A 15,165-nucleotide genomic window follows, 5' to 3' on the forward strand; every position below is an offset into this window, starting at 1 on the left:
TGATTGGTCAGCATCATACACTCCTCTGTACAATGCCCACTTGGTCATATAGTAAAACACGCCCAGGTGTCCATTGAGAAACTAATTAGCATAAAGCTAATATAGGTCATAACTCCGTCAAAAATTATCGTTTTTCTAAATAAAAAACACTGCTGTAATCTACATTACAGCGCAGATCACATAATGTACAAGATAGGCCCCTTATAATGTGGTGACAGAGCCTCTTTAAGCGCCACGGGCAAAAAGCGCAGTGAAAAATGCTTTCTCTGTATTAGGGATATATGTGTTTGTGGGAAAACCCCTTTAATTTGTAATATTTGATGTTTCAGATCCTTAATTGGTCACGTGCCGCTGCAGCCAAATGCTGGCCTCTGCGATGATTCTGCCATGAATAGCATGTGACCGCTGAAGCCAGCGATTCACTGCAGCTATGGGGGTATTATACTGTATGGGGGAAGCTATGGCGCACTATGCTGTATGGGGGCATCTGTGTGGCATTATACTGTATGGGTGCAACTATGGGGGCATTATACTGTATAAGAGGTACTATGTGGGCACTAGTGCGTCCCAAAAAGTATATCGGGTATTACACAGCAGTGGGGGCATTATACTGTGTGGAAGGCACTATGGGGTATTATACAGTGTGGGGGGTCAGCCATACCTCCCAACCATCCCGGATGCGGCGGGACAGTCCTGGTTTCTCACCGCTGTCCCGCCATCCCTGGCGGTCTGCAAAATGTCCCGCTGAGTTCTGCATCAAAACAGCTCAGTCAGCAGCGATCAGAAAAAGGCAGGAGTCTTGTGGTGGTGTTCTCACTGGGATCGATGTCGGCACAGGAGTGGACCAGTACAGTCACCTGACCTGTCACCTGACCTGTCATCTGACCTCACCAGTGAGGTGACTGGACTGGTCCACTCCCGGGCCGGCATCGACACCAGTGAGAATGCCGCTGCAAGACTCCTGCCTTCTTCTGACGTTGAGTGACGTCAAAGCAGAGCGGAGAGTGGCAGCTACCTCTACCGCTCTCCGCTCTGGCGGCAATGTGGCACAAAGTATAAGGGAGCAATCTACAGGGGGGCTGTGTGTGGAGCTATCTACAGGGGGGGTGTGTGTGGAGCTATCTACTGGGTGGCTGTGTGTGGCGCTATCTACAGGGGGACTATGTGTGGAGCAATCTACAGGGGGCTGTGTGTGGAGCTATCTACAGGGGGGCTGTGTGTGGAGATATCTACTGGAGGGCTGTGTGTGGCGCTATCTACAGGGAGGCTGTGTGTAGCGCTATGTACAGGGGGCTGTGTGGAGCTATCTACAGGGGGCTGTGTGTGGCACTATCTACAGGGGGATGTGTCTGGCGCTATCTACAGGGGGACTGTGTGTGGAGCTATCTACAGGGGACTGTGTGTGGAGCTATCTACAGGGCGGCTGTATCTGGAGCTATCTACAGGGGGGCTGTGTCTGGCGCTATCTACAGGGGGCTGTGTGTGGAGCAATCTACAGGGGGTTGAGTGTGGAGCTATCTACAGGGGGGCTTTGTCTGGAGCTATCTACAGGGAGGCTGTATCTGGAGCTATCTACAGGGGGGCTGTGTCTGGCGCTATGTACAGGGGGGCTGTGTGTGGAGCTATCTACAGGGGGGCTGTGTCTGGAGCTATCTACAGGGGGGCTGTGCCTGGAGCTATCTACAGGGGGGCTGTGTGTGGAGCAATGTACAGGGGGGCTTTGTCTGGAGCTATCTACAGGGGGGCTGTGTCTGGAGCTATCTACAGGGGGGCTGTGTCTGGAGCTATCTACAGGGGGCTGTGTGTGGAGCTATCTACAGGGGGCTGTGTGTGGAGCTATCTACAGGGGGGCTGTATCTGGAGCTATCTACAGGGGGCTGTGTCTGGCGCTATGTACAGGGGGGCTGTGTGTGGAGCTATCTACAGGGGGGCTGTGTGTGGAGCTATCTACAGGGGGGCTGTGTGTGGAGCTATCTACAGGGGGGCTGTGCCTGGCACTATCTACAGGGGACTGCATCTGGAGCTATCTGCAGGGGGCTGTGTCTGGCGCTATGTACAGGGGGGTTGTGTGTGGAGCTATCTACAGGGGGGCTGTGTCTGGCGCTATGTACAGGGGGGTTGTGTGTGGAGCTATCTACAGGGGGGCTGTATCTGGAGATATCTACAGGGGGGCTGTGTGTGGACCAATCTACAGGGGGCTGTGTCTGGAGCCATCTACAGGGGGGCTGTGTGTGGAGCAATCTACAGGGGGGCTCTGGTGGATGATTTTTCCATTGACCAGTAGCAGAGTTACACAACTGGAAAAAAAAAATCCCCATCATATAACTCTGCTACCTGTCAATTGAAAAGTCATCAACCACAGGGTCTCCCTCTTGACTTTCATTGTTCTCAGCCTTTTGGTTTGTCCTGCAGCTGCTGCCGCCGTGATGAGCAAATGTTATACCCAAGATAGGAAAAGTAACATAAAGACGACATAAACGGATCCATAATATCTGTGATATCCAGACAGTCTAGAGATCCGCAGTGAGAATGTGCGCGTGTTATTTGCAGAAGGATCTGGCCGTGATTTGATGTGTTGATATTGGGCGTGGCTTAAAATGTCCCTCTTTTCCGAATTCAAAAGTTGGTAGGTATTGGTCAGCTATAGGGGCATTATACTGTGTAGGGGGTTCTATGGGAGGTTTGCACTGTGTGGGCGGGGTTAGAGGCATGACCTAACTGGGGAAAAATGTGCTATGCGCGCCGCTTCCGTTGTCCCTCTCTGCAAAACTGATAAGTTGGCAGGTATGCATACATTCTAGGCATTTCAGCACAGGACAGGATAGAATGTATGGGCTGCAAGGAGACCCTCAATGGAGCACATACATTCGAAGCACTCCAGTACTGAAAAAGCTAGAACGTATTGGCTACAAAGAGAAATTCAAAGGAACATGTACATTCTAGGCTGAACCATTGTGCTAATGCCTATGTAGCTTTATGACTCATTCTGACTACTTCCCCCTCTCCAACCTTATTTCCGGCATTACCTTCCACTAGGATGAAGCTGATTAATGATTGGTGGTTGAAAAGCACAGCACAGCCTAACCTGCTATCGGTTTGAGTGACAGATTCCGTCGCCAATCGCAATGAGAGCATTTTCCTTAGAACGCTGTATTTCATTGCTTCAACCTATCAACATCTATCTTTCACCCCCAGGCTCATAATGGAAGGGAGACAGTTCAGCCTATCAGATTCTAGCAACGGGGCAGACGCCTCTGCCAATAGGAGCTGAGAGACGGAGGGTATTCAAGCGCGAGTGAGAGACAAACGAGACAAGAAGCAAAGTTTAATAATAGAGGTAATTTACAATTACCGAGCGAATGTACATCCGTGTAATCTATGTGTGGGGCATAGCGGATCATCTCACCTGCTTGTGTGGGTATTTTCTCACTCTATTGTATTAGTTTGCCATTATAGGCGACCATCGTACAGAGATTACATCAACTCGTATACTGTCGAAGGATATTCATACGGTCTACGTGGGCAGTAATTGGGTGTTCGTAGTCACGTGTTTAATTACGGTCGGTACAATGCAGAGAACCCAATGTAGAGGGTATGCGTAATGGCGAAATTCTATAAGCATGTGAGGTGTGTGAGATTTCCTTTCACTGCTTCGCTACCTGATGATCAAAATATACTAAAACTGATAGAATTTTTCCTTTTTTTTTTTTTTTTCTAGATGGAAAATAAACAAAATATACATTCCATTATGGGAAGTTCCCATCCAGTTTTGGTTTTCTCCTCCCTGGGTGCCTGCACACCGGTTTTCGTGGTGTTTTTTGACCGTGGCCATTGAGTCCCGCGGGCTAAAAACGCCACGAAATACGCTTTCTCTGCCTCCCATTGATGTCAATGGGAGGTCGGAGGCATAAATGCCCGAAGATAGGGTATGTCCCTTCTTTTTCTGTTTCCGCGTCACACGGCAAACTGCTGTAAAATACGGGGCTGTTTTCAATGGAAAACAGCCTCAGATTTTCAGCAGTTTTTTTAACCCCTTAATGACAGCCTATTTTAGACCTTAAAGGGAATGTGTCACGAATTAAACCTTTTGCTGCTTTTTTTTTTTTTTTTAGGTAATTTTCTTATTTCTATTATTGTTTTACATCTTTTGCTGTATTTTTTAAAAAAAAATGTTTCTTCCACATGGTGGAAAGTATTAAAACTTAAAGAGGCTCTGTCACCAGATTATCAAATCCCTATCTCCTATTGAATGTGGTCGGCGCTGCAATGTAGATAACAGTAACGTTTTTTTTTTTTTGAAAGTTAGGGTATGTGCACACACACTAATTACGTCCGTAATTGACGGACGTATTTCGGCCGCAAGTAGTGGACCGAACTCAGTGCAGGGAGCCGGGCTCCTAGCATCATACTTATGTACGATGCTAGGAGTCCCTGCCTCTCCGTGGAACTTCTGTCCTGTACTGAAAACATGATTACAGTACGGGACAGTTGTCCTGCAGAGAGGCAGGGACTCCTAGCATCGTATATAACTATGATGCTAGGAGCCCGGCTCCCTGCACTGTGTTCGGTCCGGGACTTGCGGCCGAATTACGTCCGTAAATTACGGACGTAATTAGTGTGTGTGCACATACCCTACCAATCGCGGGAAGGGGTTAATGCCAGTGGCAGAGTGCGATGTTTAAGTGACCTTCATCAGGCACTGAGCCGTACTGGAAAACTGCATAGACTAGGCTAGCCGCTATCAGCACCATTTGCGCTAGTTTATGCAGTTTTCTAGCACGGCTCAGTGCCTGATGAAGGTCACTTAGACCGAAACGTCGCACTCTGCCACTGGCATTAACCCCTTCCCGCGATTGGGCGTGACTGTACGTCCAGAAACCAAGTGAGTTCCCGCACACGGGCGTACAGTCACGCCCTGCAGATAAAGCGAGCACGGGAGCTGTGCGCGCTTTATCTTCAGCGGCTGTCGGCTGTTATACACAGCTGACATGCCGCTGCGATGGCTGTTACCGCCGATCGCAGCCATTTAACCCCTTCAAACCATTGAAGGCCCCCCCCGCGATGGTTGCCATGGCAACCAGGAAGCCTATTAGGTCCTGCCCGAGGCAGGACCTAATACGCTAACTGTCAGTTGAAGAATGACAGTTAAAATACACTGCACTATATAAGTAGAGCAGTGTATTGTACCGGGGATCAGAAGACCAGATCTTCAAGTCCCCAGGTCAGTGTAAAAGAAAAAGTGAAAAATATAAAAAAAAAAATGAATAAATAAATAATAAAAACAACAATCGCCCTGTTTCCCTGATCAACTCCTTTTATTATTAGAAAAAAAATGAAAACATGAAAAAAAACACTACATAATAGGTATCGCCGCGTTCGGAAAGGCCTGATCTATAAAAATGTCACATTATTGTTACCGCACGGTGAACACCGTACATTTTTTAAATAAAAAACAATGACAGCATTTTATTTTTTGGTCATCTGGTCTAAAAAAAAAAAGTTATAAAAAGTGATGTACTCCGCCCAGCTTACATGTACCCTGATGTACTCCGCCCAGCTTACATATACCCTGATACACTCCGCCCAGCTTACATGTACCCTGATGTACTCCGCCCAGCTTACATGTGCCCTGACGTACTCCGCCCAGCTTACATGTGCCCTGACGTACTCCGCCCAGCTTACATGTGCCCTGACGTACTCCGCCCAGCTTACATGTGCCCTGACGTACTCCGCCCAGCTTACATGTGCCCTGACGCACTCCGCCCAGCTTACATGTGCCCTGACGCACTCCGCCCAGCTTACATGTGCCCTGACGCACTCCGCCCAGCTTACATGTGCCCTGACGCACTCCGCCCAGCTTACATGTGCCCTGACGCACTCCGCCCAGCTTACATGTGCCCTGACGCACTCCGCCCAGCTTACATGTGCCCTGACGCACTCCGCCCAGCTTACATGTGCCCTGACGCACTCCGCCCAGCTTACATGTGCCCTGACGCACTCCGCCCAGCTTACATGTGCCCTGACGCACTCCGCCCAGCTTACATGTGCCCTGACGCACTCCGCCCAGCTTACATGTGCCCTGACGCACTCCGCCCAGCTTACATGTGCCCTGACGCACTCCGCCCAGCTTACATGTGCCCTGACGCACTCCGCCCAGCTTACATGTGCCCTGACGCACTCCGCCCAGCTTACATGTGCCCTGACGCACTCCGCCCAGCTTACATGTGCCCTGACGCACTCCGCCCAGCTTACATGTGCCCTGACGCACTCCGCCCAGCTTACATGTGCCCTGACGCACTCCGCCCAGCTTACATGTGCCCTGACGCACTCCGCCCAGCTTACATGTGCCCTGACGCACTCCGCCCAGCTCACATATGCCCCCACATTATAAGCTGAAATACCAGTAAAACACCAAGCAAAATCTGCGCTTCAAAAGCCAAATGGTGGTCCAACTGAGCCTGGCAGTGTGTCGAAACTGCAATTTATGACCACATATGGGGTATTACTGTATTCTGGAAAACCCGCTTAACAATTTATGGGATGTGTGTCTACGGTGGTACAAGCTGGGCACAACACATTGGGCACTGAAATGGCATATCTGTGGAAAACAGCAATTTTCAATCTGCAACATCTATTGTTTACTCATTTTTGCATAACACTTATGCGGTCAAAATGCTCACTACACCCCTAGATAAATTCTTTGAGGGATCTAGTTTACAAAATGGGGTAATTTATCGGGGGTACCACTGTACTGGTACTATAGCTCAATGCAACATGGTGTCAAAAAACGAATCTTATAAAATCTCCACTCCAAATTCTAAATGGCGCTCCTTCCCTTTAGAGCCTTGCTGTGTGTCCAAATAGCAGTTTATAACCACGTGTGGGGTATTTCCCTACTCTGAAGAAGTTGCTTTACAAATGTTGGGGTGCTTTTTCTCCTTTATTTGTTGCGAAAATGAAATTTTTTTTTAACTAATGCTGCGTCTTATTGGAAAATAATGTAATTTTTCATTTTCACTGCCCATTTCTAATAAAATCTAAAACACCTGTGGGGTCAAAATGCTTACTACACCCCTAGATAAATTTCTCAAGGGGTGTAGTTTCTTAAATGGGGTCTTCTTTGGGGTGTTACTTTTATTTTTGCACCACAAGACCTCTTCTAACCTGATATGGTGCCTGAAATATAATTTAAGAAAAGGAAGGCCCAAAAATCCTCAAGGTGCTCCTTTGCTTCTGGGGCTTTTGTTTCAGTCCAGTAGCGCACTAGGGCCACATGTGGGAGATTTCTGAAAACTTCAGAATCAGGGCAATTCAGTTGTGTTTCTCTGGTAAAAACCTTCAGTATTACAGGAAAAATGGATTCACACTGAGTATTTTACAGAGTTTTTTTTACGCGGAAACCGCGTCGCAAAACTCGGCAAAAACGGCCCGAAAATGCCTCCCATTGATTTCAATGGGAGGCGTCGGCGTCTGTTTCCCGCGAGCAGTAAAACTGGCTCGCGGGAAAAAGAAGCGACATGCCCTATCTTCGGGCGTTTACGTCTCTGACCTCCCATTGACTTCAAAGGGAGGCAGAGAAAGCGTATTTCGAGGTGTTTTATGAGCGCCGCGGGCGAAAAACGGCGCGAAAATTGGCGTGCAGGGAGAGAAAAATCTGCCTCAAACTTCCAAACAGAATTTTGAGGCAGATATTCCTCCTGCAAAATACTCTGTGTGAACATAGCCTTAAAATGGAATTTCTGCCAAAAAAAATGAAATTTGCAAATTTCCCTTCCACTTTGCTTTAATTCCTGTGAAACACATAAAGGGTTAAGAAACTTTCTAAATGCTGTTTTGAATACTTTAAGGGGTGCAGTTTTTAAAATGGGGTGATTTGTGGGGGTTCCTAATATATAAGGCCCTCAAAGCCACTTCAGAACTGAACTGGTCCCTAAAAAAACAGGCTTTTGAAATTTTTCTTTAAAATTTGAGAAATTGCTGCTAAACTTATAAGCCTTATAACGTCCTAAAAAAATAAAAGCATTTTAAAAAAATGATGCCAATCTAAAGTAGACATATGGGAAATGTTAGCTAGTAACTATTTTGTGTGGTATAACTATCTGTCTTGCAAGCAGATACATTTGAATTTAGAAAATGCTAATTTTTTGCAAATTTTCTCAATTTTGGTGTTTTTCACACAAAAATATTCAATATATCGACCAAATTTTTTCACTAAGGGGGGATTCACACGAGCATGATTTTCGTGCGTGCAGGCCGCGTATTTTTCGCGCGCCACGCACAGCCCTATAGAAGTCAATGGGGCAGTTCAAACAGTGCGTGATTTGTGCGCAGCGTTTGTTCGCTGCGTACAAAACGCGACAGGTTCAATATCTCCACGTATTTCGCGCATCACGCACCCATTGAAGTCAATGGGTGCGTGAAAACCACGCAGGTCGCACGGAAGCACTTCCGTGCGAACCGACTGAAACAGCGCACCAGCTGTCAAAAGGATGAATGTAAACAGAAAAGCACCACGTGCTTTTCTGTTTCCAAACATCCAAATGGAGTGTCTTTGAGATGAGCGAACCCGGACAATCGAACCGAACTTCACCGGTTTCGGCCGAACTCGGCAAAAAAAATTCCGGTACGCGACGTCAGGAGATAGTCACTGTCCAGGGTGCTGAAAGAGTTAAACTGTTTCAGCACCATGGACAGTGACTACTGATCCCAATAAACATGAACCTGTAAAAAAAAACGAAGTTCTGACTTACCGATAACTCCCGGCTTCTTCCTCCAGTCTGACCTCCCGGGATGACAATTCAGTCCAAGTGACAGCTCCAGCCAAGCACAGGCTGCAGCGGTCACATGGACTGCCGCGTCATCCAGGGAGGTGGGGCCAGATGTCGAGAGGCGCGTCACCAAGGCAACAGCCGGGAGAGAAGTTCTCGGTAAGTACGAACTTTTTCTTTTTTTTTTTTAACAGGTTGCTGTATATTGTGATCGGCATTCACTGTCGAGGGTGCTGAAAGAGTTACTGCCGATCAGTTAGCTCTTTCAGCACCTTGGACAGTGACTGGCGTCGACTAGCCTCATCTCTATGATGGCGGCTGCGCGAAAATCACGCAGCCGCGCATCATACACGGATGACACACGCAGCTGTCAAATGGTTTTTGCGCGCGCAAAACGCTGCGTTGTTTGCGCGCGCAAAAACGCAACGTTCGTCTGAATCTGCCCTAACTTAAAGTACAATATGTCACGAGAAAACAATCTCAGAATCGCTTGGATAGGTAAAAGCATTCCCAAGTTATTACCACATAGGCTATGTTCACACGGGGTATTTTGCAGAAGGAATATCTGCCTCAAAATTCCGTTTGGAAGATTGAGGCAGATATTCCTCTCCCTGCACGCCGATTTTCGCGGAGTTTTTCGCGCCGTTTTTCGCCCGCGGCCATTGAGCGCCGCGGGCATAAAACAGCGCTAAATACGCTTTCTCTGCCTCCCATTGAAGTCAATGGGAGGTCAGAGGCGGAAGCGCCCGAAGATAGGGCATGTCGCTTCTTTTTCCCGTGAGGCAGTTTTACTGCTCGCGGGAAAAAGACGCCGACGCCTCCCATTGAAATCAATGGGAGGCATTTTCGGGCCGTTTTTGCCGAGTTTTGCGACGCGGTTTCCGCGTCAAAAAGCTCGGCATAATACCCCGTGTGAACATAGCCATATAGTAACACACGTCAGATTTAAAAAAATGAGGCTGTGTCATTTGGTCCAAAAGTGGCTGGGTCCTAAAGGGGTTAAAAACAAAAACAAATTTAAAATCCCTTTGTTTCAAAATTGGTGAAGCGGATACTCTTTTATACTCATATTTGGGTTGGGCCCCAATCCGTGCAAAACCCCATCCTTCCACGTATCTGGTGCTGTCTGAACCTATACACAGGTATTTCCCATTGAAATGGGCAGATGTTTGTAGGCTTTCTGCTTCCGATTTTTCAGGCGTTTTTTAGTGACATTTACGGCCCAAGAAACTGCTGAAAACACTGCGTGTGAACATACCCTTAGCATGATGAAAGTGAAGTGACTGACTTTTCAGTTGACCGGTTCACAAGGGGGGGGGGGGACGGCGGCCTGTCGGGGGACACGAGACCGGGGGTCTGTGAGAGAGAGGAACAGACAAAGACACACACCTTACATGCAGGGCAGCTGGTCTTCTTAATGGCACCTGCGATCTCCCTACAAAAAGCTTCTCTGCTGTGTGCCTCTGACCTGCGTCTGCGCAGTACAGATCCAGATAGCAGAGGCAATGGACGGGAGCCGTTCATTGTGCCCTATGTATTGTAGCTGCCGTATTCCATCTCTGTATGTGTCGTTAATCGACACATACAGATATGAAAAAAAAAATGGCAGCCCCCATAGACAAGTAAAAGTATGAATACATTAACCCCTTAGTAACCACTAATGCGCCTTTTTACGTCGGTCACTAATGGGCTTTAGGCTAGGCTGACGCCTTTTCACGTCAGCCTAGTCTAAGTCCTGCACGGGTCTCCCGTGCAGGCAGGAGCCGGGGCTCTGCTGTCTGATGACAGCTGAGCTCCTGCTCCAACGCCCGCGATTGAAGTTTACTTCGATCGCGGCCGTTTAACCCGTTAAATGCCGCCGTCAATAGCGACCGCGGCATTTAACTTTGTTTACAGAGGGAGTGCGCTCCCTCTGTCACCCATCGGCGGCCCGCGAATGCAATCGCGGGTCTCCGATGGGGTGTCATGGCAGCCGGGGGCTTGATAAAAGCCTCCAGGTCTGCCCTGGACATATGCCTGTTAGGACGCGCAATAGGACAGGCAATAATGCTCTGGTATACGAAGTATACCAGAGCATTATAGCAGCGATCGGAACATCGCACAGTAAAGTCCCCTAGTGGGACTAATAAAATAAGTCATCAAAGTGAAATAAAGATTATTAATAAAAAGTACAGTAAAAAAAAAAATCCATTTTTTTCCATAAAAAGTGGTTTTATTTAGTAAAAGTGTAAAAAAAAAAAAAAAAGTACACATATGTGGTATCGCCGCGACCGTAATGACTCCATTAATAAAGTTAATATGTAATTTAAACCGCAAAGTGAACACCGTAATAAAAAAACGCAAAAAAACGCGGCGAAATTGCAATTTTTGTCCATTGCCCCCCAAAAAAGTCATAATAAAAATGAATCAATAAGTCCCATGCACCCCAAAACAGTACCAATCAAAACTACGTCTTGTCCCGCAGAAAACAAGCCCAAAAAATCACTACATTGATGGAAAAATAAAAAAATTATGGCTCTTGGAAAGCGACGATGCAAAAACAAATAATTTTAGTTCAAAAGTGTTTTGATTGTGCAAAAGTCGTAAAACATAAAAAAACCTCTACATATGTGGTATCGCCGTAATCGTACCGACCCATAGAATAAAGGTAACATGTTATTTACGTCGCATAGTGAACGGCGTCAATTTAAAAACACATAGAACAATGGCGGAATTTCAGTTTTTTTTTATAATCCCCCCCCAAAAAGGTTAATAAAAGTTAATATAAAAATTATATGTACCCAAAAATGGTGCCATTAAAAAGCACAACTAATCCCGCAAAAAACAAGTCTTCATACAGCTATGTAGACGAAAAAATAAAAACGTTATAGCTCTTTGAATGCGACTATAGAAAAACGAATAAAATAGCTTGGTCATTAGGGCCTAAAATGGGCTGGTCACTAAGGGGTTAAAAGTAGAAAGTGACAACACAAATAAATAAAATTTTTGTTTACATTATATTAAAAGCAATATAATAAAAAATAAGATCATGACACCTTCCCTTTAACCCTTTCGGGACCAAGGGTCCTCGATGCCTCAATGACAAGCCCCATTTTTTCAAATCTGACATGTCATTTTATGTGGTAATAACTCTGGAATGCTTTTGCCTATCCAAGCGATTCAGAGATGGTTTTCTCGTGACATATTGTACTTTATGTTAGTGGAAAAATTTGGTCAATAAATTCATAGCTTATTTGTGAAAAACACCAAAATTGTAAGATTTGCAGAAATTATAATTTTTCTAATTTTAAATGTCATCTGCTTGTAAAACAGATAGTAATACCACACAAAATGGTTGCTAATTAACATCCCCCATATGTTTATATTTGCATTGTTTTTTGAACATTATTTTAATTTTCTAGGACGTTACAAGGCTTAGAACTTTAGCAGCAATTTCTCACATTTTCAAGAAAATTTCAAAAGGTTATTTTGTCAAGGACCAGTTAAAGAGGCTCTGTCACCAGATTTTGCAACCCCTATCTGCTATTGCAGCAGATAGGCGCTGCAATGTAGATTACAGTAACGCTTTTATTTTTAAAAAACGAGCATTTTTGGCCAAGTTATGACCATTTTCGTATTTATGCAAATGAGGCTTGCAAAAGTACAACTGGGCGTGTTGAAAAGTAAAAGTACAACTGGGCGTGTATTATGTGCGTACATCGGGGCGTGTTTACTACTTTTACTAGCTGGGCGTTGTGTATAGAAGTGTCATCCACTTCTCTTCACAACGCCCAGCTTCTGGCAGTGCAGCACTGTGACGTCACTCACAGGTCCTGCATCGTGTCGGCACCAGAGGCTACAGATGATTCTGCAGCAGCATCGGCGTTTGCAGGTAAGTCGATGTAGCTACTTACCTGCAAATGCTGATGCTGCTGCAGAATCAACTGTAGCCTCTGGTGCCGACACGATGCAGGACCTGTGAGTGACGTCACAGTGCTGCACTGCCAGAAGCTGGGCGTTGTGAAGAGAAGTGGATGACACTTCTATACACAACGCCCAGCTAGTAATAGTAGTAAAAACGCCCCGATGTACGCACATAATACACGCCCAGTTGTACTTTTACTTTTCAACACGCCCAGTTGTACTTTTGCAAGCCTCATTTGCATAAATACGAAAATGGTCATAACTTGGCCAAAAATGCTCGTTTTTTAAAAATAAAAACGTTACTGTAATCTACATTGCAGCGCCTATCTGCTGCAATAGCAGATAGGGGTTGCAAAATCTGGTGACAGAGCCTCTTTAAGTTCTGAAGTGGCTTTGAGGGCCTTATGTACTAGATAGACCACATAAATCACCCCATTTTAAAAACTGCACCCCTCAAGGTATTCAAAACAGCATTTAGAATGTTTATTAACCCTTTGGGCGTTTCACAGGAATTAACGCAAGAGGTGAAATTTACAAATTTCATTTTTTTTTGCCGAAATTAATTTGTAATACATATTTTTTTTTTCTGTAACACAGAAGGTTTTACCAGAGAAACACTACTAAATATGTATTGTCCAGATTCTGCAGTTTTTAGAAATGTCCCACATCTGGCTCTAGTGTGCTAATGGACTGAAGCATTGGCCTCCGAAGCAAAGAAGCACCTAGATGATTTTGGGGTCTCCTTTTTTTGGAATATATATTAGGCACCATGTCAGGTTTGAAGATGTTTGTGGTGCCAAAACAGTGGAATCTCCCCAAAAGTGGTTTTGGAAACTACACACCTCAAGGAATTTATCTAGGGGTATAGTTAGCATCTTGACCCGACAGGTCTTTAGCTATATTAATATGTCTGAGAAAATCGACTTTTTTTTTTTTTTCTGAAAAAATTTAATCTTTTTGTAATTCTTACAAGGAATAAAGATTAAAAAGCACCCCAAAACTTGTAAAGCTATTTCTCACGATTACGGCAATACCCCATATGGGAAATAAACTGCTGTTTGGGCATGCTGCAGAGCTCAGAAGGGCGGGAGCGCCGTTTGGTTTTTGGAGCGCAGATTTTGCTTGGTAGTAGTCCTGTTTGGGGTTTTGCTGGTATTTCAGTCTATAATGTGGGGGCATATGTAATCTGTGCGGAGTACATCAGGGCATAATAAGAGGGTATAATGGGTAAATAAATACTTCATAGATGTGTGGCCGGTGTCGCACTGATAAATGGTGCCCAATCTTATCCGCTTTTGGATACTCTGCACAATTTCTGTAAACACTGCGCTATAAATGACATTTTACTTCATTCTGTAGGTCGGTACGATTACGGCGATACCATATGTATATAGTTTTTTTGTTTTTTTTTGTTTTTTATGGTGTTTGCGCAATAAAATCACTTTTCTATAAAATGATTTTGTTTTTTTGTGTCACCATATTCTGAGAGCCATAATGTTTTTATTTTTCAGTCAAAAAAAGCTGTGTACGGGCTTGTTTTTTCGGGACGGGTTGTAATTTGTATTGGTATTATTTTGGGGTACATGCGAATTTTTGATCACTTTTTATTCTATATTTTGGGATGGGTGATGACCCAAAAAAATACTGTGTGTAAATTTCACCTCTACTTTGCTCTAAATTCCTTGGAAACCCCGAAAGGGCTAATAAACTTTCTATATGCTGTTGTGAATACTTTGAGGGGTCTAGTTTCTAAAATGGGGTGTTTGATAGGTGTATTTCTATTGATGAGTCCTTGGTACATTTTATAGGGAGGCTTCAATTCCGCCAGTACCTGCCGAGTAAGAGGGCAAGGTATGGTGTGAAGATGTATAAGCTGTGCGAGAGTGCATCAGAGTATACCTACAAATTTAGGATCTATGAAGGGAAGGACACCAGTATTCAGCCCCCTGAGTGCCCCCCCTTACTGGGAGTAATGCAAAAATTGTGTGGGATTTGGTGCACCCGCTGCTGGACCAGGGTTACCACCTCTACCTGGATCCTTTTTATACCAGCGTCCAACTCTTCAAGTGACTCGCTTCCAGAAGTCCTGCGGCATGCGCCACTTCTAGAAGAAATCTGAGAGGCCTCCCTAAGACACTGCTTGGGCAAACAGGAAGGGGTGAGAGCAGGGCACATTTTAGCAGCAACATATTGAGTCAAGTACAAGGACAAGAGAGATGTCCTTGTATTGACAACAATACATGTCCACACCAGTACCCATGTACCAGTACAGAGACCCTCAAACCAGACTGCATCCTGGACTACAATAGGTACATGGGAGGGGTTGACTTGTCAGAGCAAGTCCTGAAGCCCTACAGCGCCATGCGGTGTGGTATAAGAAGCTGGCCGTGCACATCATACATATGGCATTCTATAATGCGCACGTGCTACGTCGATGTACAGGCCAGATGGGAACTTTCCTGGAATTTTAAGAGGTGGTTATCAAGAAACTAAT

General features: G+C 45.5%; 1 protein-coding gene across 3 annotated transcripts in view; it reads left to right on the top strand.

Annotated features, from left to right (window-relative positions):
• The first annotated feature begins 3,227 nt into the window (after window positions 1-3,227).
• The window catches only part of HMG20B (high mobility group 20B), a 202,199-nt gene continuing 190,261 nt past the window's right edge, over window positions 3,228-15,165 (top strand). For all 3 annotated transcript variants that reach the window (XM_075850295.1, XM_075850287.1, XM_075850293.1), the window contains exon 1: window positions 3,228-3,337. The gene's annotated coding sequence lies outside the window, so the exon portion shown is untranslated. The remainder of the gene's footprint in view (window positions 3,338-15,165) is intronic.

This window comes from Rhinoderma darwinii, chromosome 1 (assembly GCF_050947455.1).
Source record: "Rhinoderma darwinii isolate aRhiDar2 chromosome 1, aRhiDar2.hap1, whole genome shotgun sequence".
NCBI classification, from domain to species: domain Eukaryota; kingdom Metazoa; phylum Chordata; class Amphibia; order Anura; family Rhinodermatidae; genus Rhinoderma; species Rhinoderma darwinii.